Source organism: Sus scrofa, chromosome 6 (genome assembly GCF_054392235.1).
Source record: "Sus scrofa isolate SSC_HxYL_T2T_F1_AM1 chromosome 6, Sscrofa_HxYL_maternal_Yorkshire_Landrace_v2.0, whole genome shotgun sequence".
In the NCBI taxonomy this organism is placed as follows: Eukaryota; Metazoa; Chordata; class Mammalia; order Artiodactyla; family Suidae; genus Sus; species Sus scrofa.
Window position 1 is genome coordinate 47,465,026 of NC_139388.1, and position 26,689 is coordinate 47,491,714.

The 26,689-nt window shown below is 52.7% G+C and overlaps 1 protein-coding gene and 1 long non-coding RNA gene across 6 annotated transcripts in view; both read left to right on the forward strand.

The window, feature by feature from the left end:
* CHST8 (carbohydrate sulfotransferase 8) overlaps nt 1-26,689 on the forward strand; it is a 121,753-nt gene that overhangs the window by 73,822 nt on the left and 21,242 nt on the right. The window lies entirely within an intron of this gene.
* Nucleotides 1-26,689, forward strand: part of LOC146402325 (uncharacterized) — a 44,367-nt gene that overhangs the window by 10,295 nt on the left and 7,383 nt on the right. The window contains exons 3-4 of one of the 3 annotated variants that reach the window (XR_014805080.1): nt 11,771-11,919; nt 12,061-14,534. The exons of the other annotated variants lie outside the window; for them this stretch is intronic. This is a non-coding gene — a long non-coding RNA (uncharacterized LOC146402325). Of the gene's footprint in view, nt 1-11,770; nt 11,920-12,060; nt 14,535-26,689 lie in introns of those variants that run through there. 3 annotated transcript variants of the gene reach the window in all.

Sequence of the window (26,689 nt, forward strand, 5' to 3'; positions counted from 1 at the left end):
ATTTTATTTTATTTGGTCTTTTTAGGGTCACACCCACGGCATATGGAAGTTCCCAGGCTAGGGGTCGAATCAGAGCTGTAGCTGCCAACCTACACCACACACAGCTCATGGCAACCCCAGGTCCTTAACCCACTGACTGATCGAGGCCAGGGATTGAACCCACGTCCTCATGGATACTAGTCAGGTTTGTTAATCACTGAACCATGATGGGAACGCCTATGTTGAATTTTTAAAGAAACTGTCACTATATTGTTTACATTCCCGTCAACAGTGTATGAGGGTTCCAATTTCTCCAATTTCTCATCAACACTTGTTATTATCTGGCTTTTTAATTATAGCCATCTAGTGAGTACGAAGTGATATCTCATTGTGGTTTTAATTTGCATTCTCTAATGACTAATGATATTGCGCATACTTTCATGTTATTATCCATTTGAATATGATCTTTAGTGAAATATCAATTCAAATCTTTTGCCCATCTTTTACATTGAGTTGTCTTTTTACTGAGTTGTTATTTTTATTTTGTAGCTATAAGTACATATTAGATTTGCAAATAATTTCTCCCATCTGTGGTTTGTCTTTTCATTTTCTTAATAGCGTCTTTTGAAATGCAAAAGTTTTTCACTTTGAAGAAGTACAATTCATCATTCTTTTTCTTTTATGCATCATGTTTTTGGTGTTGTATCTAAGAAATCTGTGCCTAATTTAAAGTCACAAAGTTTTTCTCCTATGTTTCCTTTAAAAGTTTTATAGTTTTAGTTCTTATATCTATGTCCGTGATCCATTTTGAGTTAATTTCTGTGTTTTTGTGTAAGATAATTTTTTGCGTGTGAATATTCAGTTTTCCCAGCACTGCTTATCGAAGGCTATCCTTTCTCCATCGAATTGCCTTGCCGTTTGGTTCAAAATAAATGGGCCACTGGTTTATTTAATCAGCTCCCTGTTGATTTATGTTTAAGATGTTTGCAGTTTTTGGCTACTTCGTGAATTATTTCTCTTTCCTCTGGAGTCATCTTTATCTCTTGCCTTCTTTTGGTGTTCTCTCCATTGGAGGCTACCCTCAGATGCTTGATGAGCCTCAGATACTGCTTCATAGTTGCAAGCAGGTCACCAAACACCTGATTGTTTGGTGTAAGGTTGGGGGCAGGGTGTGTGGGGTAGACTTAGTTGTCTAGCTCAAGTCTTCCAAGGGAGAGTGTCTTTTTTGCGGTTGTTTTGTTTTGTTGTTTGTTTTGGCCTATGGACTCAGCTCCTCCTGTCGATCCGGTGGTGGGTGGTGCGAGGGGCTCCAGCCACCTGGGGCTTGGGGGAGGTGGGGGAGGGGGTGAGGCCCAGGCTTCCAGTGAGTCCCAGAAGTTCCCTGGCCAAGGATTGAACCTGCACTACAGCAGCAACCTGAGCCCTTGCAGTGACATCATCAGGTCCTTAACCCACCGCTCCACAAGAGAACTCTCTAGAGTCTCTTATCTGCTAGGGCTGCCAGGAACTACCACAGACTGGGAGGGCTTAACCAACAGAAATTTATCACAGTTTTGGAGGCTAGAAGTCCAAGATCAAGGTGTTGGCAGGATTGCTTTCCTCTGCAGCCTCTCTCCTTGGCTTACAGATGGCCATCTTCTCCCTGTCTTTACACGGTCTGTCTTTATCTGTGACTGAATTTCTTCTTAGGATACCAGTCATGTTGGATTAAACCTCCCACCCTCATGGCCTCATTGTAACTTCATGACCCTATCTTCAGTCACACTGTCAAGTACAGGGGGCCAGGACTTCAACATACGAATCCCGGGAGGACACAACCCAGCCATAAGGGAGAGATCTGTAAACTCCAATCTGAGGGGGAGACCCCTGGTGTGTGCAGTTAATGCTGGTGTTTCAGAGGTGCCCTGCTCCTCTCCCAACCTGAAGTCCTCGGGCCCTTTGCAGTTTCATCAGAGGGAAAGTCTTCCTTCTCCTGCAGGCTGAGGTCCAGGTACAGGGCTGGGGGAAGGGGGATAGTCAGGGGACAGGTTTCAAGCCCCCACATCAGCCCTAGCAGTTGTGCTGCTCCGGGTCCCTCCGGAGTCAGCAAGGCAGGTCAGCCCTCCGCCGGCACCTCTGCAAGCACAGCTATGCGTCTCCTAACTCCCGTGGGAGCTGTTGCCCCTTCCATCCAGTTCCCAACTTCCAAGCATTTGTTGGGAATCGGTCATCTGCCGCTGGCCCCTCCAGATCTCTGCTCCCGTGGTTCTCTATCTGTTTTATTCCCTGGCTGTCATTACACCGGGATCTCGGGAGGAAGGTGAGCTCCACGGTGTCCACACGGAAGCCTCCCGGTCTGCAGGGGAGGGCGCAGAAGCTGCGCAGACTCAGCTCCTCCTGTCGATCTGGTGGGAGGGGCTCCAGCCACCTGGGGTCTGGGAGCGGTGGGGAAGGGGGTGAATCCCAGGAACCACCCTTTGAATCCTGCATTCCCTGTCCCTGCTGGAAGAGAAGGAAGGAGGTTCCCAGCTCTCGCTCTGCCTGATAGTGGGCTCTGGACCCAGGCTTGGTCCCCAGGGCCTGAAACCTCCTTGCCTGCCAGCGCTCTCTCCTCCTGGTGATGTCATAGGTGTGTCACTTTAGAGCCAGAGACAGGGCGGGTGTCTGACACCTCCAAAATAATACATGTTTTCCAAACTGTTGCTGTAGCTGCTAAAATGTTTTTAAAAACCATTTACACTTCCCTGATATCAGGCAAATACCTTCTGTCACTGGGCGTGGGTCGGGAGGCAGGGGGCGCTTAGACTGGAGAAGCCAGATCAGAACAAGGCCCCTCCCCAGGGGATAAGGACAGGCTTGTGGAGAGACCCAGGCCTGGGGTGGGGAGCCCTGTGTCTGTGAGGGAGGGGGACCTGCAAGGCAGGCTAGAAGGGGCTGTGCTATGTTGCCAGATAAGCCTTGGTGATAGTCATCTGTTAAGTTTTCCTTGCAAGGTCTCTCTGTGTGCTTGGGGGGGAGTGGGTTTGTATCTGAGGTCACCCCCGCCCCTGCCACAGCTTCTCTTTTGAAAAGCCCGAGCTCATTGAGGAATTGTTGTAGGGAAAGGAGACAGGAGGAGTCTTTGAAAGACCCAAGGCAGGAGTTCCCTGGTGGCTCAGGGGTTAAGGACCTGACATTGTCACTACTGCAGCTTGGGTTGCTGCTGTCGCACGGGTTCAATCCTTGGCCCGGGAAGTTCTACATGCCGTGGGCATAGCAGAAAGAAAGGAGGCAGGGAAAAAAGGCAGATTTGGTGTTTGAAGCTGAGAGGAATGGGTGTTTGCCCAGGGTTATGAAGAGAGGGGTGTTCAGGGTTCCCTGGTTAGGGTCTGACAGGCCCAGGCAGGTGGCAGGGGGACTTCTGGGGAGACTGGACAGTGCCTGAGGGTTGGACCTCCACCTGCCTGCAATGACCAAGGAGAACTGAGAGCAGAGGGCCTTTACCGACACCCCAGACTGCCTAGGGCTGGGGGCTTCTCAGGCCCCTAGAGAGGAAGAGAGGGGGCCAGACATGGCTGAGCCTGACCCTGCCCTCAGCAGAGTGGGGCCCGGAGCAACTTATTTTGAGTTACAAGAAATAAAGAAACGGGTGCAGTGGGGCCAGAACCATTCCCAGGAAGCCTGGATTTTACACGGGGTGTGATCATCTTCCGCGAGCATCTCTCCAGCCAGCCAGGGAGGCAGGCCAGGCTGCATCATGAGTGCCACCACTGCGGCCACAATGGGAAGGCTTAGGGCCACGAGGAGACACTTGGGCTCTGGCTTCCCCAGTAGCAGCATCAGCACTGCCTTCTCCATGGGTAGCATTTGGAAGGCAGGGCAGCCCTGCTCCCTGCCTTAGCCGTGTGGCTGTGTCCTGCAGAGCCTGGGAGTTACCCCTCTGAGTGGCAGAAACTCCCAGCCAGACCCTCCTGGCTAGGGAACCAGCCTGACAGAGGAGGGAATGGGCCTGAGTTTCCTTGGAAGGGCAGAGAGGGGCTGTCTGGGTCCTGTGATCCACACGCCCACACATGTGAGCACGCACATCACATATGCACCACACTCCATCCCTTAGGCTGCCACAGTCATGCGCAGCCACAGCTCTGCTGCCAAGCCTGGCATCTGCTCACAGCAAGGAGGCAGCCCTCTCCCCTCCTTTAACCCTCTGGGACTCTCAAGGACACCAGCTCCCTCTGAGAGCTGGGTAACATCTCCACTCCAACGCCACAAGGATACAGCAGGCAGGGAGCTGGGCAGGCACAGGTGTGCAGTGCAGGAGCTACTGGGGGCTGGACCCTGCCCACCTGTGCTAAATGCCACTCCCAGCTTCATTTCCCCCTGCTGGGTCAGCCTAGCCTGGAAGCCCGGGCTAGGGGAGGGGGAGCCCACAATGGGATGGCCATACCCGTCATTGCTGGGCTCTGGCTCAACCGGGACACGGGGAGGTTGGCACCTGGCTCAAGCCAGGGTGGCCAAAGCTTGGTTTGACCAGATATAGTCTGCCTGTTCTTGGCCTGCACCTGTGGCCATCCCCAGGTTCAAGGCCGTTTGTCCCAGATGTGACTGGTCTGTAGCAACAGGAAACCCCCAAATCTACATATCCATGAATGAAACCTTTGTGGGAGGTGATAGGGCCCAGCAGGAAGGAAGACTGGTGGTCCTTCAGAACCCTTTCTGGGAATCCCATGGCCACCCCCGGAAGCCCAGTTCCAAGTTCCCTAGAGCCCACATTGGCTTTAGAGGTGTGCATTTGCCTTGTCACCAGCAGAGGGTGTCCTGAGCCAGCTCACGACAGTCTTGTTTACCCTCAGTCCTCTTTCCTTTTCAGTCTTCCCAGACTGGGCACCCACAGGACAGGACCCAGGTCTGTCCCTGACTCTGTCTATCTCCAGCCACTTTGTCTTTCACAGTAATAGATGCAGGACCTAGTACATGCTAGGTGCTTAACAGACGTCTGTTGATTGGATGGAAGGAAGGATGGACAGATGAAGGATGGGAGGAAGTGAGGGAGGGAGGGAGAGAAGGAGGGAAGATGGAAGGATGGATGGATGGATAGATGGGTGGGTGGATAGGTGGATAGGTGGGTAGATTGGTGGTTGGGTGGGTGAATAGGTAGGTGGATGGACAGATGGGTGGATGTGTGGGTGGTCAGATGGGTAGGTGAGTGAATGAACAAATGGATGGATAGAAGGACAGATGGGCAGATCGATGGGTGGATAGATGGATGGGTGGATGGACAGATCAATGGATGGATAGATGGATGGGTGGATGGACAGATCAATGGATGGATGGGTGGATGGATGGATGGACAGATCAATGGATGGATGGATGGATGGATGGATAGGTAAAGGCACTATAAGGAAGTAACAAGGAAGTTAGTAAAGGCTTATTATAGACTGAAGCCATAGTCCCTGCTGTGGACTAAATTCTCTCAGGAGACAGGGGAGAAAGACTAAAAACGTCTCCAGGGGAAAGGCCCAGATGCTGATATTTCCTCACACCCAGTGTCCCTGTGGTCCTGTCATCAAGTTTCCCTCTGGTCTCTGGTTACACCCCTTCCTCTCTCCAACCTGGGCCAGACATCATGACTCAGTTGCAAACATGGAAGGGGTGTGACTGCTGAGAGGAGGTTTCTGGAGAGAAACAACTGTTTCCCACCCACCCCACCCCTGGCAAGACTGCCCCTCACTTCTCTGCTGCCCTTTCCTCCTCTGCTCCTTGTGTTCAGTAGCTCATCCAGGCTCAGGCTCTGGGGCTGCTGGTATGAGTGCACTAAGTGGATCAATAACATGTCAGCCCTTTGCCAAGAGCAAGCTGCATCCATCAAGTGCTGAGTGACAGCTAATCACTTTTCACCTGGTGTTCACCCTTCCAAAGGTCCCCGACTCTGCTCCATGGCCTGCTGGAGACCCGGAGGGTAGATGCCCAGTCTCTGGGGTGTGCCTGGGGGCTCATCTGTAAGTGTGTGCATGTGACTATGAACATGTGTTTGAGAATGTGCATGTCTGCATGTGTGTGTGTCTGCGTGCATGTCTCTGAGTGTCCTTGTGAGGGTGTACGCACAGGTGTATAGAGGCCCATGTCAGACTGTATGTCTAGCCTGTGTGGCTACATGAAGGTGTGTGTCAGGTGCCTGTCAGCAGGTTTTAAACCCTAATCCTGACCCTGACATCATCAGGGTGCTGCCGTACATGCCAGAGACTGCAGCCCTCTTGAGTACCCCTCTTTCTGGGAGGGGGGGTACCTGTAGGATGCCCAGCCCTGGGCCATCTCACTGTCGCTTCTCCCCTTAGCTGGTGCCTGGAAGGGAGGAGTGGTGGCTGGAGCTCTGTTTTCACCCCAGGGCCTGTGTAGTGGCTGTTAGGAGAAAGCCGGTGCCAGAGAGAGGGGTAGGAAGAAGGGTCTTGAATTGACAGGAACATTTCAGGTGAAAGAAACAGCATCAGGTAGGGCTGTAGTCAGGTGATATCTCAGTCACCAGAACTCAGCTTCTCCATTCCTCACCTCTTTCCTTTATGGGCTTCACTTCCAGGCAGCCTTTCCCCAGTGGGGGTGGTCCTGGGATCTCCAGGCCTTCATTATTACCCTAGCTTTGTCACCTCCTTGAGCCAATTCCTGTGGCTGCGGGCTGGCTGGACCAGCTGGATCACATGTCCCTCCTAGTGTGCATTGTGTCATCCCGTCCAAACTGCAGGGGCTGAGAGTGGGGAGGGGCAGTGCACAGGTGCTAATGGGATGGGAAGGGGGATATTGGTTGGGCGGGAGCAGTATGTGGGCACTTTTCTTCCTGGCATAAGTCTCATGTCCCAGGCATGAACAGGTACAGTCTAAAGGGCCCTGGGCTTTCCTTCTCAGTGTCCCCAGCCCCTCATGGGGGCTCCTAACAGCCACTACGCAGGCCCTGGGGAAGACCAGCTGCTCTGGCTCCAGGCTTTTGGTGACCCTGGCCTCTGGTCATGTGCCTGTGACCAGGCTCCATGGGTTACCAGACACCCAGACCCTAAACTGGCTCTGGCCCATGAAACCCAAACCCTACCCCAGACTCCCTGGCCAGGCCCTGTCTGTCTCCTGTTGCTGCCCACCTCCTTCCCCAACGACCCAGACCTGCACCCTGAGGTGGTATCTGCACCCCGAGTGTGGGGCCCACAACCACATGCAACCTCTCAGAAGAAGGGGAAGGTGCTGGGCTGGCCCCCCGCCCCATGTCAGGTTCAGTCTGTTGGTGGGGGCTCACATTGGATGGAGACCCCCCCCAAGGCCCCTCTAGGTTATAGCCAGAAGAGCCGCAAGCAGCATTCCCCGAGTGGCTGCTGGATTGCTCGCAGCGGGCGGGCAGCTCTTCCCAGTCTTGATGAATAATTGAAGACACCTTAAAATGTGCGCCTGCAGCTTGGAGGCCGCGCCTCCCCCGCTGTGCACAGGAGCAGGCCCAGATGCTGCTGCTGGGTGGGCCCCATCTGCCGGGGTTGTCCAGGACCAGGCCTGGTCTCCTGCCCCACCTCCCACCCCGGAGCCCTCAGGGCCGGAGGGGGTCTGCTGAGGGCCTGTGGCAGGCACAGCAAGCTGGGAAAGGCTGGAGAGGCGGCCTGCACAGGGAGGCTGCTTTGGGGTGGGGATGGGGGGAGGGGCTTGGACCACCCCCAGTAGCTCCTCCTCTGGGCAGCTGTTCCAGGGAGCCCAGAGGCAGGGGCCACACACACACACACACATACACATACCCCACTAGGGGCCAGGCTGGAGCAGAGCCAGCCTGCACCTGCTCCAAGGCAGATCCACGGAGGAGGGACCCGACAGGTGATGGGGACAGGGGGCCTGTAGTCATTACCCCGAGGTTTGGGGAGCCATCCAGCTCAGCTGTGCGTGTGACATGTGATGTGTTGGGAGCGGGGCAGATGTCACAGGGCCAGGAGCGTGTGTGTGCATGTGCGTCATTCCGTGTGGGTACATCAGGAGCTGAGTGGCTGTTTGTGACTGAAGGGGTCACAACTGGGTCTCCAGGCCTCTGGCTCTGCATGTCACTGAGACCTGATCAGGCCCAGGAGGTCCCGAGCCTGGGAGGGTGGCTCCTCTTGGCTCCAGGCTGACCCCGCACAGCCCCAGAGGCACCCTGAGGGCATCAGGTCCTGGAGCCAGCCCGAAGCCCTCCTTCTTCTAACTGGAAATTGTTCAGTAATGAAATTTGTGAGAGGTGAAAATTAAAAACGAGCGGCCACATCCTTTGGTCACCGTGCCAGCCTGGGGGCGCCCCTGCTGGGCCCTGGATGGGGTCTTGGAGGCAGTGCCTGCCCTTCTGGCATCCCTGTTAGTAGAAAGGAGTGACTGTTTCCGCCTTCCCTTCCTCATCTGCTCCAAACGCCACACAAGTGAGAGGTAGGATTTTCTCCTGTGACTCTTCCTTCCACCTCCGCCTGGTCCTCACCTGGGACTCTGAGGTCTCAGTGGAGAGGCGAGAGCAGAGCAAAGGGCTGGGGGAGGGGAAGCCAGGCTGGGGCATTCCGATGGGAGTGACCTCTCACCTTTGGCCCCACCATTCGCTGTCCCCTTGTGTCCCCTTATCTGGTCAAGGTAGATGCCTTGTGGGGAGCTTAGGTGAGGATGACCCAGGCAGAGGCCTGGGCTCAGCTGAACTTGCCCCTTGGGACACTTGGAATGGGGGGCCCTTGGGGCTCTTGCCTTCAGGTGGCCCTGCCCCCACCAGCCCCAAGAGAAGCGGCCAGGATAGGGCAGGAAGGTCACTGCACACGGGGATGGGAGCATCCTGCACAATCCACCCCCGCCCCCAGCCGCCGCTTCCCCCACCTTGAACCTGGAACTGGGTGGTAGTTGTCTGGGGGCTGGAGTTGATCCAGCTCTATCCTGAAGTCTTTGTGGACCTGGACAGCGGGCCCTGGAGCCACCGATCAATTGAGAGGACCATGCTGTCCCCTGGGAATACAAAGTGAGGCTGTGGGTAGGGCTGGGGACAGAGCTAAGCCACCTGGACCTGGCTACACTGGGCATTGGGCCACTTAAATGTTAGGCATCAGCTTAGGGCTGGTGGTGTGGTCTCAGAACCTAGATCTCTCTACTGGTGGGAAATGAGGGGGAGCTGGCTCCCTTTCCCCAGAACAGAGAGACCCGCCAAATACCTGCCTCTCCACAACAGCACCGAGTCCCACACTTGGCAAGGACGGCTGAGGGTCAGCATCTTTATCCCGACTGCTATGAAGGAGGGCCACCTGGCAAAGGGTGAGGGAGATGTGGCTGAGGGTTGTGAGCAAAGGGAGTAGGAGGAAAAGCTGACAGCAGGCCCCACATTTGGACCTCCCCAGCGCCCAGCTTCAGTGCTGCTCCCACCACACACTGGCACCCGGTCCCGCCACGCCCCCTGATTGCCCATTACCTGAAGGGTCCCCCTCCCAGCATATGCACCTGCTGGGACGAAGCACTTTGTCCAGAATCTCTTGGGAGCTGCCGTCAGCCATGGGTCTGGCTCCGCAGATGCACCCAAGTCATGACACTCCCGCACCTCCTCCCTTTCTTCAGAACTGTGTGTTTCCTTGCTCTGAGGCTGAGCCTTTGTTCCTGCCAGGGGGAAACCTCTGGGCAGCCCCTCCTGGAAGTCCTCCCTCTGCAGAGCGTGGGCTGGACAGGCAGGGCTGGACCACAGTCTCTAACCCAGGAGGCTGGACCGGATCCCATGGCAGCTCTTAGCAGCACCCAAGGAGGCTTTTCTATGGAGCCCGAGGAGGGGGGGCGAAGGCAGGGGGTCGGCTCTTCTAAGCCTGTGATCAGGTGCATATATACACCCAAGTGTCTATGCACCTGTGTGTCATGTAGTCCCAGCGTGGCCCTCAGGGGACCTGAGTCTGTAGCTCGCAGCCTGAGGAGCCAAACTGGAGGCGGCGGGGCGGGGCGGCTGCTGCATGCTGGGGGCCGAGCATCTTGTCTCGGCTGGCTTCTTTATTAATCCGTTCTGTGAGCAGACTCGGAGTTCATGTTGTGAATCTGGCCATTTGCTCCTGTTTCCTCTGTGCCCCCCGGGAGGAGGAGCACATGTTAAATATTTGCGGTTTTGCTGCGTTAGGTTTTAAAGTTCAGCAGTAATTACTGTGACCAGGTGCCAAGTGAATCCGCTCCCTGGGGACGCCTCCCGCTGTAGCGGGCTGGTGGCTGCATTCCAGGCCAGCCTCTGCGTGCTGTTTGCACAAACCTCTGTGTCTTCCCTCCCAGAGTCCCAGTGCTATGGCCCCACTGCCTTGCTGAGCCCCAAAGCCAGCCAGGCCCTACCACCTGTGGCTGGTCGTGGATGGGGATGGGTGGGTCCTTTCCCCAGGGGACCAAGGGCCGGGCTGTGGGCAGCTGGGCACCAGTGTGGGCCTGCTGGGATCAGAGCCCAGGGGTTCCAGCCAGCCTTAGCCTCATGGCAGTCCACAGAAATTCTGACATAACAGACAGAACTTTCCTTTTATTTTTAGGGCTGCACCTGTAGCATATGGAAGTTCCCAGGCTAGGGGTCATTTGACCCCTGGCCTCACTCAGTGGGTTAAAGATCTGGCATCGCCATGAGCTGTGGTGTAGGTCAAAGATGCAACTCAGATCCTGCATTGCTGTGACTGTGGTGTCGACCGGCAGCTGCAGCTCTGATTTGACCCCTAGCCTGGGAACTTACATATGTGGCAAGTGAGGCCACAAAAAGGAAAGAAGAAGAAAAAGAAAAAAAAAAAAGAATGGAAAAGCATCTGACCAGATGCTGACAAAGCATTCTGACCCAGGGCGCTGCTCTGTTGGTATCAAGCAGGAGTGGGACAGAGGGGAGACGGGCCCACTCCTGTTTTGTACCAAAATGCCCTGCCCTGTGGACACCCCAAGAGGCCTCAGTTGCCATTGGAACTTAGAGGGAAGTCCGGTGGAACCTCATAGGGAAACAGGCCACAGTCGAGGTGCAGCTGGGGTGGCAGTTTCATCTGAAGGTTTGACTGAGGGTAGAGCTGGCTGTTGGTAGAAGCCATGCCTCTCCGACCAGAGAACTCCCTCAGTCCCTTGCCATGTGGGTCTCTTCATAGGACAGCTCCCAATGTGGGAGCTGGCTTCTTTCAGAGCAAGTAAGCAGACCAAGGCAGACCCACAGACGTCTCTGTAACTTACCCTCAGAAATGACATCCATGGGAGTTCCCACTGTGGCTCAGGGGGTTAAAAATCAGACTGCGGCAGCTTGGGGTGCTGGGGAGGCATGGGTTCAATCCCCAGCCTGGTGGTGCAGGGGGTAAATGATTTGCCACAGCTGCAGCATAGGTTGCAAGTGTGGCTCAGATTCAGTCCCTGGCCCAGGAACTTCCATATGCCATGGGTGCGGCTTTTAAAAAACAAAAGTGACATCCATCGCATTAGCCATCTCCTGTGTGTTGTGTGTTAAAGGCTGGTCTCCCACATGCATGGAGAAGGGGATCCCAAGGGCAAGTTACCAGGCAGGGTGTCCTCAGGTACCACCTTGGGGGCTGCCCATCATAGGTGGGGTATGGTTAAGGTGCTTCCATAGGGAATTGGCATGTTCTGATTTACAGTGTAAAGGATCTGGCTGCTGTGTGGAGATTGGCGTGGGGCAGGGATGAAGCTGGGGAACCACTTGGGAGAAACTTGACTTCTCTGAGATTAGTTTCCTATCTGTAAATCGGGCGTAAGGTTACCAACAGAGCCTTCCTCATGGGTTGTTGTGAGAATTAAATGAGACCAGATGGGGTCCGAGTTCAGCCTGGGGCTATGCAGATGTGTAACCTTTTTCTTTCGGACATGGTTTTGCCCCCACCTCTCTCAGGGTTTGGAATTTGCTGCTGCCCCCTTTGTTGTTGAACCCACGTTGACATGCGTGACACACAGTGAACCCAAACGAACTGAGCCATCAGAGTATGGAGCAGAGAAAGATTTATTGATCAAGAGGACACAGACTGAGACAATGGCAAACAGGCATGTCTTGAATCCATCCTGTGGGCTGGCCGGCATGTCAGGTTTTTAAAAGCAACATTCGGGGTGAGGGCTGCAGGGGGCATGACTTTCTTCTGATGGGTTGTTAGTGCTTCAGGAATCTTTTTTTTTTTTTTCCTACAGCCACCCCCACAGCATATGGAGGTTTCCAGGAGAGGGGTTGAATCGGAGCTGCAGCTGCCAGCCTACACCACAGCCACAGCAATTCAGGATCCAAGCCACATCTTCAACCTACAACACAGCTCACACAATGCTGGATCCTTAACCCACTGAGCAGGGCTAGGGATTGAACCCGAGTCCTCATGGATACTAGGAGGGTTTGTTACCACTGAGCCACCATGAGAACTCCACTTCAGGGATCTTAAGCATCAGTTTTCAGGCTCCATCCAGTCTGGGGTTTCTGTGCCTGTGCTCAGCACAAAGTCACCATCCTTGGGTGGGTGTCTTAGTTCCTGCAAGCAACTGTCTATCCCTTGAAGAGGAGCGAGGATTGTTTTCTTGCTGAACTGTTGATTCTTGACTGCTTTTCCTTTGTTTCTGCATTCTCTCACTTCCCTAATTAGTAACTGCTTGAATCTGCCCTTTGGAGCTCAGGGAGGGCCTAGGAGACTAAAGTCTTTTTCTATAAACAAGAAACAGGAGCCACGAAAAAGCTTCTGTACCCGGGAAGGGCCTTGCTTGGCTTCGGCCTGCCTTTTCTTTGATCCTCCTCATCCTGAGGGGAACCAGGTGTAGGACAAGAAAGGGCATCCTGTTCTGGATAGAGAGGTTCATCATAAACTCAGCAGGGGAACTCCATTTCGGAGAGACTTGATTTCACTTTCCGCTCACTGGATGTGTCTGCATGTGTGCAAACTATGGCTGGAAATAGGTTCAAGTTCTTCCCATGGAGCTCTGGGCCCTGTGTGGCCTATTGCAGCCCCTTTCTCTAGTTTGCCAAAGAGCCTGGGTAGGGGAGAGGCGGGTGAGGATACTCGCTGTCCTGGATAGTTGTGTCAGAGCCCATTTCCGCTTGGAGCTGCTCACAGCCCCAGGGAAACAGGAGAGGCAGCTCAGCCCCTTGATCCCATGGCAGAGATTGGGGTGCAGATGTGATGGGGGGCATCATCCACATGCTGGAGCCGCAGAGCCTCATTTCAGCCCAGCCAGGTCTGCCACCACACTGAGCGTGGCCCTGAGTCTAGCCAAGAGCAGGATGTGACATTGCCTCTTTCTTTGGAAGGTCTGGAAAACAGCCCCCTAAGGCTCATGATTGCTCTTACTTCACAGACGAGGTCAGCACGTTCACCTGTGATCCTCCTGTCTAATCCTTGCACCAAGAATCCTTGTTCTGCTTTGGCTCTGGGGAAGCTCATGCCCACACTGTTTCTCCCGCCCCCAGGGGTGGGGTAGGTACTACAATACAGAGTGCAGTTGTGACTCTAACACCTGGAGTTGGCATCAGATCTCCACAAGACTGAGCTTACTGCAAACACTGGCCACACATGGAATCCCCATGCCACCCACACTTCCCATCAGTGGGCTACAAATCCAGGGGTTCTGTTAGGGGACCACTGGCTGAAACTGCCCACCTTGGCCAGGCACGATAAGAGCTGCCTGCCTGAGTTGTCTTACAACAAGAGGCCCTGTCCTTATGACTAACCCGGAGGATTTTGGAGGGGCCAGTAGGAGGGAGGGAACAACCAACCTCCCAAGGTCCTTGGCCCTGGAATCCATCTTGGCTGAGAGGTGCATCTGCCACCAAGAAGGACCCTGAGCCAGACCAACTACAGGCTGAGCAAGGTGATCAGCCAGAGACAACCCAGAAACTAACCCCATTCCCATAAAACCGGAGACTGCGAGCCACGTGGCAGAGCAGTTCTCCTGGGTTCCCTCACCCCGCTGCTCTCCGCCCGGAGCCCCTTCCCAATAGTCTCTTGCTTTGTCCCACGTGGGTCTCCTCAGAAGATTCATTTCTGAGTGTTAGACGAGAGTCCATTCTCAGGTCCCCCCTTCCTGCAGCAGTTCCATGATCCCCTCAAGTTTGATAATGAGTTAGAAAGACGCACAGAACCCAGGAAAGCGCTATATTTACAATTACAGTTTCATTATAAAGGATACGCATAGAGCAGGTCCAGGAGGGTCCCGAACCCAGAGCTTCCAGGTCCTTCCGCGTGGAATCAGGGCACATCACCCTCCTGGTACATCAGCATGTTTAACCAGGAGCTTCCCTGAGCCTCGGTGGCCAGAGTTTTTATCAAGGTTTCAGAACGGAGGCGCAGTCGGTTAGTCATTGACCGAGTGAGGGAACTCGCTCTCCAGGCCCCCACCCCTCCTCCATCAGGTGGTTGACCTTTCCGGTGACCAGCTCCCATTCCTGAAGCTCTCTAGGCAGCCCCCCCCCCCCCCCCCGCCCCAAGAGCTACCTCATTACCATAACAAAGACACCGATCCCTCAGGAAATTCCAAGGGTTTTTGAAGGTCTGTGCCAGGAACCTGAGGACTAAGACTGGTTATATTCTTTGTTAGATCACAGCTCAGTCTCCAGTGAATACTTCATTGTGAAGCACAACTTTCAGCCTTGTTTCTGGATCCATTTATAGCCACTTGCTTGTTTTTCCTTTGTCGGTCCCACTATTAATTTATGCTGTCATTTCTTGTATGCCATCCCCAACCCTCTCTGTGCATAAGACTGGCTCTGACTTCAGCTCCAAAAGAACATGTGACCCAAGAATGGAGACTTCCTATGTAGGTCCCACCTGGCCTCTAGGAGCATCATTCTGGGTTGGGGGTGGACGCCACACCCACCACCTGCTGCAGAGACCTCAGTTGATGATCTTGTGGACGCCCCAGGTCAAGGCTCCTTTCTCTTGGAGTGGGGTGTGTCTGTGGGTGTGCCCTTGCGGTGTGACACAGGGTGCTGCCCTTGATTGGGTGGAGAGGAAGGGGTGGTGGTGGCGCTAACCAGGCCAGACCCCAAGCTCCTAACTCCAAAGAGCACGCCCTTCCATTGCCACCGCAATTGCAGGAGCTTGGTGATGGGCAAAGAAGGAGCGAGGGCACTCAGGGTCCAGGGGGGAGGGGTGCCAGCAGCAGAGTCCATTGGGAAGGGGACCCAGCTTCCTGCTCCCAAGCTGCCCCCAGTGGGGATTCTCCTGCCCCCTCCCACTATGCCCAGCATCCCTCCCTGGGAACTCTGACTTACCCTGAGTACTTTACTGCCCAGGGGGTGGGGGATGGGTAAAGACTCTGCTCAGTGAGTTGGGGGTCCCAGTGACAACCATGAATCCTCCCCAGCTGATCCCCCAGACATCTCCCCCTCCCCCCACATCAAGCTGAGAGGAAAGTGCTGGGGGGGAGGGGTTCTGCCCAAGTGCCCTCTGTGCCTCCAAGCAAGGCTAGAGGCAGTAGTAAATTTTTTTTTTTTTTTGTCTTTTTAGGGTCGCAACCGTGGCATATGGAGGGTCCCAGGCTAGGGGTCAAATCGGAACTGTAGCTGCTGGCCAACAACACAGCCACAGCAATACCAGATCCAAGCCGCATCTGTGACCTACACACACCACAGCCACAGCAACACCAGATCCTTAACCCACTGAGTGAGGCCAGGGATCAAACCTGCAACCTCGTAATTCCTAGTCGGATTCGTTTCTACTGTGCCACGATGGGCACTCCAGGAGTAAATTTTAGATAGGGAAGTCCATGCCTCCGGTGGGAGGAGGAGGCAGCCTTCAAAGGCATGTGCTTGCTGGCAGGCAGCAGTGCCAGACCTGGCTTCCCATTAGAAAAATCCCAGCTTTTGGCAGAGACAAAGACAGTCCTTGGACACAGCCTGGCTGGGGAGAGATGGAAGAGAGGCAGGGACAGCTTCAGGTCCCCTCCCCCAACTGGCATTCCCTTAGCTTCCCGCCACAGAGGCCGCCTCGCTTCTTAGCAGGGGGTGAGGGGGCACATCCAAAGGAGGCTTCAAACGCTTCACACAGAGAGTAGGCTGGAGAAGAGAACTTACAGACAGATGGAGAAGGACCCCAGGTGCACCCCTGACAGCATGGGAATGTGGATGTGGGAGGGGGCAGTGCCTGCCTCCTGGTTCCCTGGCCCCTGGAGAGAGAACCCCCATCTCTCCCTCTCCCTCTCTCTCTCTCTCCCTCTTGTTTTCTCTCTCTCACACCCACACACCCACACACCCACACATGCATACACACTCTTCTCTGTCTACACCAGCCATGGAAAGTCAGATTCTCTGCCTTCCACCAGAAGGATCGCTTGCCACTGGCTAGGAGGACAGTTCTCTCTTAGGGACCACAAATGACCTCAGCCCAACCAAGCCGAGAACTTCTGACCAAGACAGACACCAGGGCCTCTTGCTTCAGTCCCCTGCATGGACTCTCAGCCTGGGGACAGTCTTGGAGGCCTTCTGGGTGGAGGCAGCCCCCGATTCCCTTCCTAAACCTGTGCTCCACTGAGTTCCTAGCAGCACCCCAAACTCTGCCCTCCGGCTGGATGCTTCGCTCTGCTTCCTGTTCCTGTTGGCTGTGCAGACTGAACTGAGCCTGGGCTCCCTGAAGGGCAGGAAAGGAGACTGGAGGGTGGAGTAGAGAGTGTTTCCAGGGCCAGGGGCTTTTTGGAAACCAGCAGTGAAGAACCAGCCAGGAGCTGATTAAGCCAGACTTAGCCCTGACCCAGTGTCCTCCGGGACTCCACTCCCAACTCCTGAGGAAATCTCCTTTCTTTGTCAGTTCTGAGCAAGGATGGGGTCGGGGGAGGAGGTGTTGTCTAACCAGGGTCTCTCACCCATGGACGCATGCATGTCCCGATCACACGGGGCTCTCTAGAGCCTGCTATTCAGAATAAAGGGGTGGGGCGGGTGACGCTCCCTAAGGGGATTTAGAGGCTCCCCACCTGGTCCCGGGCTAACCTGCTTCCCTTCCCCTACCTCTGGTTCACACCCCGATGTTTCTTTGGCGGGCCCTGCCATCTCCAGAGCATGGAGCCTCACTTTTACAGAGAAGGGGTCCCTCTGGAGACCCTTCTGGGGCCCTCTAAGGGGTCCACTTGCACTCAGATGAGACGCATAGCCCAGGTACCTGGGGGCCAGCCCAGGTGACCCCTTACTTGGCAGATGAGTATGTGGGGGCAGTTTGGGGGCTGGGGCCCTGTGGATGTCTGAGTCCTTGGGGCTGGGGAAGTGTCCTGTCCAGGCTCCCTTCTGTTCCCAAAGAGAGTGGCCAGCAGACACACAGCCCCACCCCACCTCCCTGCCCCACATCACAGAAGCTGGAGCTCTGTGGCCATGGAGGATACAGCCTACAGCCCTGTCCCCAACACAGGTCAAGGAAAGAATGTGTGGTGTGTCCTTGTCCTTCTGCATCCAAGTGCAGGGCCAGTGGGACGGGCATTCAGAGCTGTCCTCTGCTGGGTGATGGTGGATAAAGGTGGCCTTGATTAGGGCTGAGACACGTGAGGGAGATGGTTCATCTCCCCATGCTCTTAGGTTCTTACGGTCGGCTTTTCCAAATCCAGAAATAGGCCACAGAACAAGGAAGAACTCTCCCCAGGGACTGCCTGGGCTTGTCGCACTCTCCTCCCAGGACAGGCATCCTAGCCATCTCTTCCCCTGGGGATTCTCCAGTGTCTTCTCTGCCCAGGCTCGTCCCCGGGCCCAACTCTGGGTTCTCCCTCTTCTGCTGACCACCTGTCACATGACCTCTGCCTTGGCTAGCCACGCCCCTGGAGCCCCCCACCCCCCCGGCCCCGGGCTGACTTACCATTTATCCCCACGTCCTGGAAAGTCTTTCCCTTCTCATCCTCAGCAACAAGTGGTTGCAGTTTTCATTATCATAAAAACCAAAAAAAAAAAAAACAAAAAAAAAACAAAAAAACAAAAAACCCAACAACTGTAGCTGAGAAAATGGATATGTGCCTTCCACCTTGCAGTGGGAACATCTTGACATTTAAATCCAATTACCCTTTTCCCATTCTTGATGAGGATATGACATGCAGCTAGAGAACACTCGGCTAGATAAATATATCATATTCTCTGACTGCTCCAAACTTCCCAGGGCTGATCCCTCCCCCAACCCTCAGCCCCGGCTGCCATCAGCCTAGGTGAGAGGATGCGGTCATGGACTAGTCACTTTGAAAGGCCCTGAAAAATATAAGTTTGGCCAGTGAACGTGGCACATGTCCTCTGCCCTTCTCTGGAATGGAATGATGGAAGAGGCGGGAGGATTCATGTCAACCTTTGTAAAGACTCTGCAGGCATTCTGAGCTTGCCCTCCCTGGGCGTTCGGCAACCCGCTGCCACCCAGTCGGCTGCAGCAGAGCGGGATTTACTCAGTGCATTCCCACAGTTCTTCAAAACTTCGGTTCTGTCAGATGCAAGGAGTCACAGACTCCAGGTGAGTCAGAAAGCCAGGACAGACCATGGGCTGTTACTCAGATGTGAATGTTAGTTCTCTTGGACCGCTGGAGAGGTGGGGTGAAAGTTCCTGAGCTAGTGCCCAGACAGTTCCCTGGCTGGGGGGGCTGGGGGGGTGGAGACAGTGGGTGGAGAAGAAATTGCCAGGGTTAATTAGGGCTGGGAGAATCTTACCTCCTCTCCCTAGTACGGGCTGTGTCCAAGGACCTCAGGCACAGCCCCCTCCAGAAATCCATTTACCGCTTAAAGTTACAGGACGTGTGTGTCTCCACGCTCCTCCATTTCCATCTGCAGAGAGAGAGGGAGAGGGCAAGGAAAATGTAAGTTCGTGGAGATTTAGAGTCTCATTTTAACTAGGTTCCAGCCACCTAATCTCTCTCCCAGCCCACTCCCCGCCATAGTGAGCACCAGTCCAATGGGACTCTCCTCCCACTCCTACAAGATGCACTGTTAACAAAGAGAGGAAGGTCACCCCCACCCCTGACTTCACTTGTCCTCCAGAAGTCATGGAAGCAGAAAACCTTCCCTCCCCTTCCTTCAGCGCCAAGGGACCAGTTGTCCTCCTCCCCAAGCCTCCAATCACCCTCACACACCTCACACAGTGTCTGTTCTGGTTCATCCCAAATTACACTCTTTTATCTTGTGTGCTCAGGGCCAGTTAATAAATAGACATTAAGTCATCCATTTACTTTTTGCTGCAAATCACAGCGTGAGACTCAAATGGTACCTACATTTGTGAATGCATGCATCTGAAACCGTGTCTCGGCTTGTGTGTTAAATGGAATTCAAGACTCATTCCATCAGCCCTGAAACATTGTTCCCAAGAGTTCACATGTATTATGTATTTTTACAAAAACACATTTGTCTCTTCGAATGGTCCCTGAATGCTTAGGTAAGAGTTGAAAATGAAATTTCTCTTCTCTGAACATCCAGGCTCTGGACACCTCTCAGAAAGAGAAGATCAAGGGATCTGATGGGGTTTGGGGCTGGCAACCAAGGGGCCAGAGAGAACCAGACACACCTATATCCTGGCAAGTGGTGCCACACACTCAGGTCCAGCACAGCCTGGTTAGAGGAGATTAACTCTCAAGAAGAAGAAGGAATGAGGACAGGGACCCTGTCACTTTCCTTATAAGTCCTTCCATAGTACTTTTTAAAAAAGAAATCTGTGGAGTTCCCATCGTGGTGCAGTGGTTAACAAATCCGACTAGGAACCATGAGGTTGCGGGTTCGATCCCTGGCCTCGCTCAGTGGGTTAATGATCCGGCATTGCAATGAGCTGTGGTGTAGGTCGCACATCCGCCTCAGATCCCATGTTGCTGTGGCTCTGGCGTAGGCCAGCGGCTACAGCTCCGATTAGACCCCTAGCCTGGGAACCTCCATATGCATTGGGTGTGGCCCTTCTCAGGGCAATGCCAGATCCTTAACCCACCGAGCGAGGCCAGGGGTCAAACCTGCAACCTCATGGTTCCTAGTCAGATTCGTTATCCACTGAGCCACAACAGGAACTCCTATTTTATTTTATTTTTTCTAAATCAATTTGTAGTAGATGCTTACAGCTTGTCCTGGGATTAGATGCAAATATGAGGTTGTGCTGAAACCATCCAGCAACCCCAGGAGCCATGAGTAGAGAAAATCAAGCCAGGTCCTGGAGCAGACCTCAGGCAGCTCCCTCTAAGAGTGCCTCACAGTGGGTTGTCAGATTCCTTGGTGGAAAGTTCCAGTCCCTGAAGAGCGGGGGACCTCTCCATTGTCCCCCACCCCCGCCCCTCACCAAGGCTGTGGGGACATTTGCAGAACTGTGTCACGAAAACCAGGCACCCTACTAAGTTCAGAGTCTGAGCACCTACCACGTGATGTGGGATTTCCCTTTGGCCTTGCGGTCTGTGTGGCCATGTGCCACTGGAAGGCGAATCTGTCAGGCTGGGTCACTTCAGAGAATTCGTGGACACACCCTTCCCAGGGAGAGGAGAGTCTTGCTGAGACAGGCTTAGTTAAGTGCAGTTTAAGACATACTCTCAGACTCCCACAGTTAAACCAGCATGGAGTTCCATCCAGAGGGGTGGATAGTCACATTTTGGGGCCTTTATCTTCCTCTCCTCTCCCCTCCCATCCCCTCCCCTTCTCTCTCTTGTCCCCCCCTCCCCTGCCCTCTCCTCTCTCCTCCTCCCCACCTCTCCTCCCCCTCCTGTCCTCTCCTCTTCTCTCCCCTCCCATCCTCTCCCCTTCCCTCTCCCCTCCCCTCCCCTTCTCTCTCTTCTCCCCCCTCCCCTGCCCTCCCCTTCTCTCTCCTCTCCCCCACTCTCCTCTCCCCTCCCCTGCCTTCCTCTCCCCTCCCCTCCTGCTTCTCCCTTTCTGCCTCTGTCTCCCTCTCCCTCTCTCCCCCCACACTACACACTGCTCACCATCTCATGAGGTTTAAGAACCCATAAACGCCATTACACATGTACCTACCTGTCTTCCCCACTGGACAGTGAACTCCACTAGAGAAAAAGGATTTATTTTTCTATCAGCCCCCAGAATGAATATCATGTGCACAAGCAAATCTTGGCCTCTGAGCTTGAGGAGCCGTCCGTGGTGTTGAGACTCAGTTGCGATCATTTCATTTGATCATGCCAGGACCTCACCTGTTTATCCACGGAGACGGTGTTGACAGGCTTCATGCCATACATTTCCAGGGACTCCTGGAATGAGAGATGGGGAGAACAGAACCTGGGGCCAAACCCTGGAAGGGGAGGAGAGGAGAAGAAGAAGGGGGAAAAAAAAAAAAAAAAAAAAAAAAAAAAAAAAAAAACCAACCTCACTGGGAACTGTCCATGGTCCTGAAAACCAGCCTCCTTTCTTCCAGTTGGCTGGGTTACCACCACAGGGTCCCATTTTCAGGCCAATTGTGGTGCCAGACCTCAGCCTGGTTTTAGTCACATAATTGCTAGTTGCTATGCTTCTTTATCCAGCTTAGATCCCGGCCAGAATCTGGCCTTTTGCTTCAGTCATGCCCCTGGTCCTTGCAGTTGTTGACACGATCCTCTCTGAATCAGCTCTGCCTGTACCCTCAGTCCTGCCAGGCCCTGAACCAGGGTTGGCTGTGGCTGCAAAGCCATATTTCCACTTCAGCCTATTGCATGTTGGGTTCCTTGGGAAAGCAGACTGTGAGACAGAGAATTATGTGCAGAAGTTTATTGGGATTATGTTATGACAGAGAAGAGGAGGGTAAAAATAGCTTTGAAGCAAACAAAATGTCTAGTCTTGTCTGTCCTGAGTCATTGTGAACTGCTTCTGATACTCCTTTTTGACAGGGATGGAAAGGAACCTATTTGTCAGATCCTGGTCGTATGCCATGTACCTGAGACCACGTAAATCTAGCAAAGATACCACACCTGACACAGTGGTTACAACTGGTGCTACAACTCGATGGAGTTTGCAGCAATCTACTGTCATCCTCCAGGGCCCATTTATCATTTGTAGGGACTAGACCAGTGAGTTACGTGGAGATTTGATGGTTTGACTCCTCCTGCACCTTCTAGGTCTTTAAAGATGGCACTCATCTGTGCCATTTCCCCAGGAATGGCAAAATGGCAAGTCAAACATTACCTTTGGTTTAATACCTTGACTCAGGGGATATGGTAACTTTCAGATGCTTCCGAGGCAGTCCTTACTATGATAGCTCTTGCCCCATGGGTCAAGGACAGGGGGGTTCTGCCAAATATTACAATGTCTACTTCAGCTGTATGTCCAGAGATGGGGAAAATGATCACAGGACGGGGGGTATGAACTTGACTTGAGCCATATGTGGGCCATTTATTACTTAGCCTCTATGTATGCTCCCTTTATCAGAAAGGCTACAGTGACACGTCAGGTTCTCAAGAGCCAGGTCATTAGGTGTAAATGTCAACTTCACAAGAATCTACAAGTGTTTAGGTATCATTCCCCCTGACCCCTGTGGTATTCATTTATCCAAATAAATGGCTACAGATCACTTTGAGGAAGCACTAGTAGGCACATTTGCCATAACAATATAAGGCTCTTTCTCTTGGGGACCCAACCTCTCCCCAGTTATTGAGTTCTGGATTTGAAGACTGGTTCGGCAATTGTGCCGTTTTATTGCAGCAGCCGCCCTCAGCTTCCTGATCATCCATCCCTGGTTTCCCTTGGTATATATTGGCCAGTACCCTTGCCAGCTGCCCATCTTTCTTGCCCTTGGTTTGCCATGTTCTATTAACCTTCTTCACACCTCTCTGCAGGTCAGCTCCTCATGCTGCCGCTCTGACGCTGCTGCTCAGTAGGATTCATTTAGGGTGGCTAAGCACCGCCATGCGGTTTTTATTATTTCAAAATCCTATCGTCTCCCACTGATATGAAGGAGTCCTGATCTGTAATGGCATCTCTTTATTCAGCCCTGTCCTACACAGACGAGCCACCGCTGAGCTTCTCATTGATGCTGGTACCCCTCTCCCTAGTGCAATCTCTATTGCTTTAGACAAGGGAGTACCCTCCAGGCCCTCCTGCAAAACACCGTCATGTGGTGAGTTCTCCAGCCTTTCATAGATCACCCTGGCATCATCACCTTTGTGAGCTTTTTGATCTCTTCCTCCATGATCTACCACAGCAACTTTATCATTTTTACTTTGTGTGTGGGGCCACAGCCTTCCCTGTGTTTGTAAGAACTATCCTAGCAGCATGTTAGCATCATCATCTGGGGTCCTCATCATACTCTCAATCCCGTATCCCACGAGAATGCTCCCTATAAGTTGTTTCTCCTGACCCAACTTGATGTTCTACTTTTATTTATTTACTTATTTATTTAGTTTGCTTTCTGGGGCCACGCCCGCGGCATATGGAAGTTCCCAGGCTAGGGGTCGAATCAGAGCCACAGCTGCCGGCCTACACCGCAGCCACGGCAACTGTAGGATCTGAGCCGAATCTGTGACCTACACCATAGCTCATGGCAATGCCGGATCCTTAACCCACTGAGCAAGGCCAGGGATCAAACCCGCATGCTCACAGTTACTAGTCCGGATTCATTTCCACTGTGCCACAATGGGAACTCTGATGTCCTACTTTCTTATTGAACACCCTCAGAATCAAGTAATATGGCTGGCTCCTGGCGCCTGCTGGTACCTGTTTTATGGGTCCTTTACCTCTCTCAGGAGTATGATCCCTTTCTTCTTCACATACAGCTATCCAGAGGTCCCCATCCCGTTTCTCGGGGTCTCATTTCTTCTTTATCAGGTGCCTGACAGTGCTGAAAATTAACCTTCTCTGCAGCCCTGCAACTCTTACAGTGAAGTCTTGGGACTCTCACTGCAGAAGATGAAAGTCTCTTAATAGGCTGCTGAAGCAGCAATAGCCAGCAATCCCATTGTCCCTAAATTACTCTTTGCCCCATAGCTGTCAAACTCCTAATACATTTTTGTACACAATGGTGCCTTTCCTTCCACTGGTATGCCATCCTAGTTCACCACCAGTGAAGATTTTAACAATTGCATTACCGTGTCTTGCCAGGGGCCATCTGTTGCTCCATCTACCATCAGGTTTGGGGTCCTCATTGTTGGCTGGTCATCGGGTGATTCAATTCTAACACATCATCTTAGCACCTGCTTTCTCAGACCCTGGCACTGTCAGATTCCTGCGGGGCAGACTTGTGGGTGTGTGAGGGGAGGATGTTCTCTTGGATCATCAGCTATGAGGGAAGGGAAGGAAGCAAGAGTGGCAGAGGGAGAAGTCAAACTGATTGAGTCGGTCATTCCCACATGGAGCTTTAGAGCTGGGATGCCCTGAATTGATGCAAGGAGTTGGAGCCTTTATGGTCTCCATCAACCGGTCACTAGATGCAGGCAGCCCCAGGGAAGATGTGACCTTGGGTGAGGTGACTTTCTGTAACCCAGAGTGATCTGTAGAGGGAGACATTATCATTCCACAGTGGCCACTGTACCCCATCATCCTCCAAATCTTATTTGATCCCAGCCTCCCCACATGTCCAGCCTTCACTCTTCTAGCCCCTCCATACCACAGGTGCCTAAGGCTTAAGTCATGGGGGAGCAGTTTTTCCAAATTGCTTTGCTTACTCAAACATCATTGAAAATTAATTGGAGCTAATGTTATGGAATTCACTTTCTTTTCAGTATTATAAACACCTTTCCCTTATAGGTATTGTATAGATACAAGCACGATCTCAGCAAAATGGAAATAACATTTTTTTTTCACCTGGTACTTCAGGGTTCTAAAATATGCTCACACAATTTTTTATCAATTCAATTGAAGTCTAATTTATACCCAGGAAAACACATTCATTCTAAGTGAGTTCTGACAAATGTATTGTAGCTATAATACCATCACCCCAATTCAGATATAGAATATTTCCCTCACTCCAGAACATTCTTTTCTACCTCTGCTCACTAAACCCCCTCCACCTGCCATCCCCCAGATATCGGTCTTATTCCATCCCTAGAGATTAGTTTTGCTTGTTGTAGAATTTCATGTACATGAGATCCTGCAGTACGTACAGTGTGGCTTCTTTTGTTCAGCGTGACATCTATGAGCCCCATCCATGTTGTCATGTGTATCAGTAGTTGGTTTTGTTTGTTTGTTTGTTTGTTTTACAGAGAGTAGCATTCCATTGTACGGATATGCCATAATTTGTTTATCCGTTCATTTGGTGAAAGGCAAGTTCTTAGAGTTTACTGTGATGGCATCCTTGGACACAGGAAGGTGGTCCTTAATGAAGTTCATGTATGACCCATACAGTGTGACCTGTACACAGCTATGCAGCCATGAGTAGTTGGTGGGGGGTGGGGGTGGGGGTGGGGAGTGGGGGGAAGCGCTCCATGAGCTGGGAAGCTGGACTTCACTCCAGCATCACTTAACCAAAAATCCCTAGGAAACAAGGCTCTGGCCAAACAACTGGTGCATTTTGTAATTTCTTCCAAGGCATGTATTTTTCTAGAAGGTGCTCCAGCCATTTTCTTTGGATGCGCCTTGAGTTAGCAGCCTGCCAAGCAATATTAACTCTTCCTTTTTAATTCAGGGTAATAGTAATTGAGGGGCAAACTGGCAGAGCAATCGGTTTGGGCACATGCATGTCAAACGGACCATATATCATGACATCAGACATTTCGAGAAAATTGCTTTTCCTCCCTGAATGCCAAGTCATAAATAATTTTGGGTTGGGATGAGCTCTGGCAAGCATGTGCTTGACTCCAGCGAGTGGCCTGTAAATATTGTGAGCCATAGAGTAAAAAATGAGGAGTTAGATTTGTGGGGTCACTTCTAGTCTGGATCGTGCTATAACTCGTAGCAATAGATGCTGTAGGTGCCCCGCCCAGATGGCCTTTCCCGATGGATGTGCCCATCACCCACCAGCAGTGTGGGCTGCTAATGGCTCTCAGCTGCACCCTTATTTCAGCGATTTGACCTCAGCTGACAGGAGCCTCTTCTGGAAGGTGATGCCTTCCTCTTGGAGGTGGTCTGCAACCAGACACATGCTGCTAAATGGGACAGGGGACAGACAAACAAAGCCCTGATTTGTGGCATTTTCCAATGTCTGTGGTGTAAATACTCCCACTGTGGCTAATTTCAAGCTATCCTGCAAAAATAAATAAGTTGCTTAGGTGGATAATAAGCATGTGCGGAAAGAAAAAATGGCATTTCAAAGGCAAGGGCGTGATAAACACAGAGTTCAGTGTCATGGTTCTCCTGGCCAGATGGGATGGGAACGTCTGAGAGGGAAGAGGGGCTCTGGCTGATATTGATACTATTACTAAAGCTCAGTTTCTTAAGCTGGGTGGTGAATACCTGGATGTTTGTGTTCTTTTTCTTTATACTGTGTATATTATGAGTTATATGTTTTCTCTTGCGTGAATGAAATGTTTTCTGACCAAAAGGAAGCCTTTTAAGCTTTGAACTGGTTTTCACCTACTCACGTGGGACATGGCTTTTTTTTTTTTTTTTTTTTTTTTTTTGCTTTTTATGGCTGCACCTGCTGCACATGGAAGTTCTCAGGCTAGGGGTCAAATTGGAGCTGCACCAGCCAGCCACTGCCACAGCAATGCGGGATCCAAGCCTTGTCTGTGACCTATACCACAGCTCACAGCAACGCTGGATCCCCAACCCACCAGGTGGCCTCTGGGTACAATAAGTGGGCTGCTGAGATGAGGGACCCAGACTTGTAGGATCAAACTCCTTGGGCAAGGGAGGCAGGGGCCCCTTGCAGAGGAGGCATTGCATGCACAGTGACCCCTCACGCAGTTCCAGGGTCGTTGCACACATCAGGCAAAGGAGGGTAGTGCCAGGCCCTCAGATCTCTGGGTAGCTCCTGCCGTTCACTTGTGCACAGGTGTCATCACCTGAGTCCTGCAG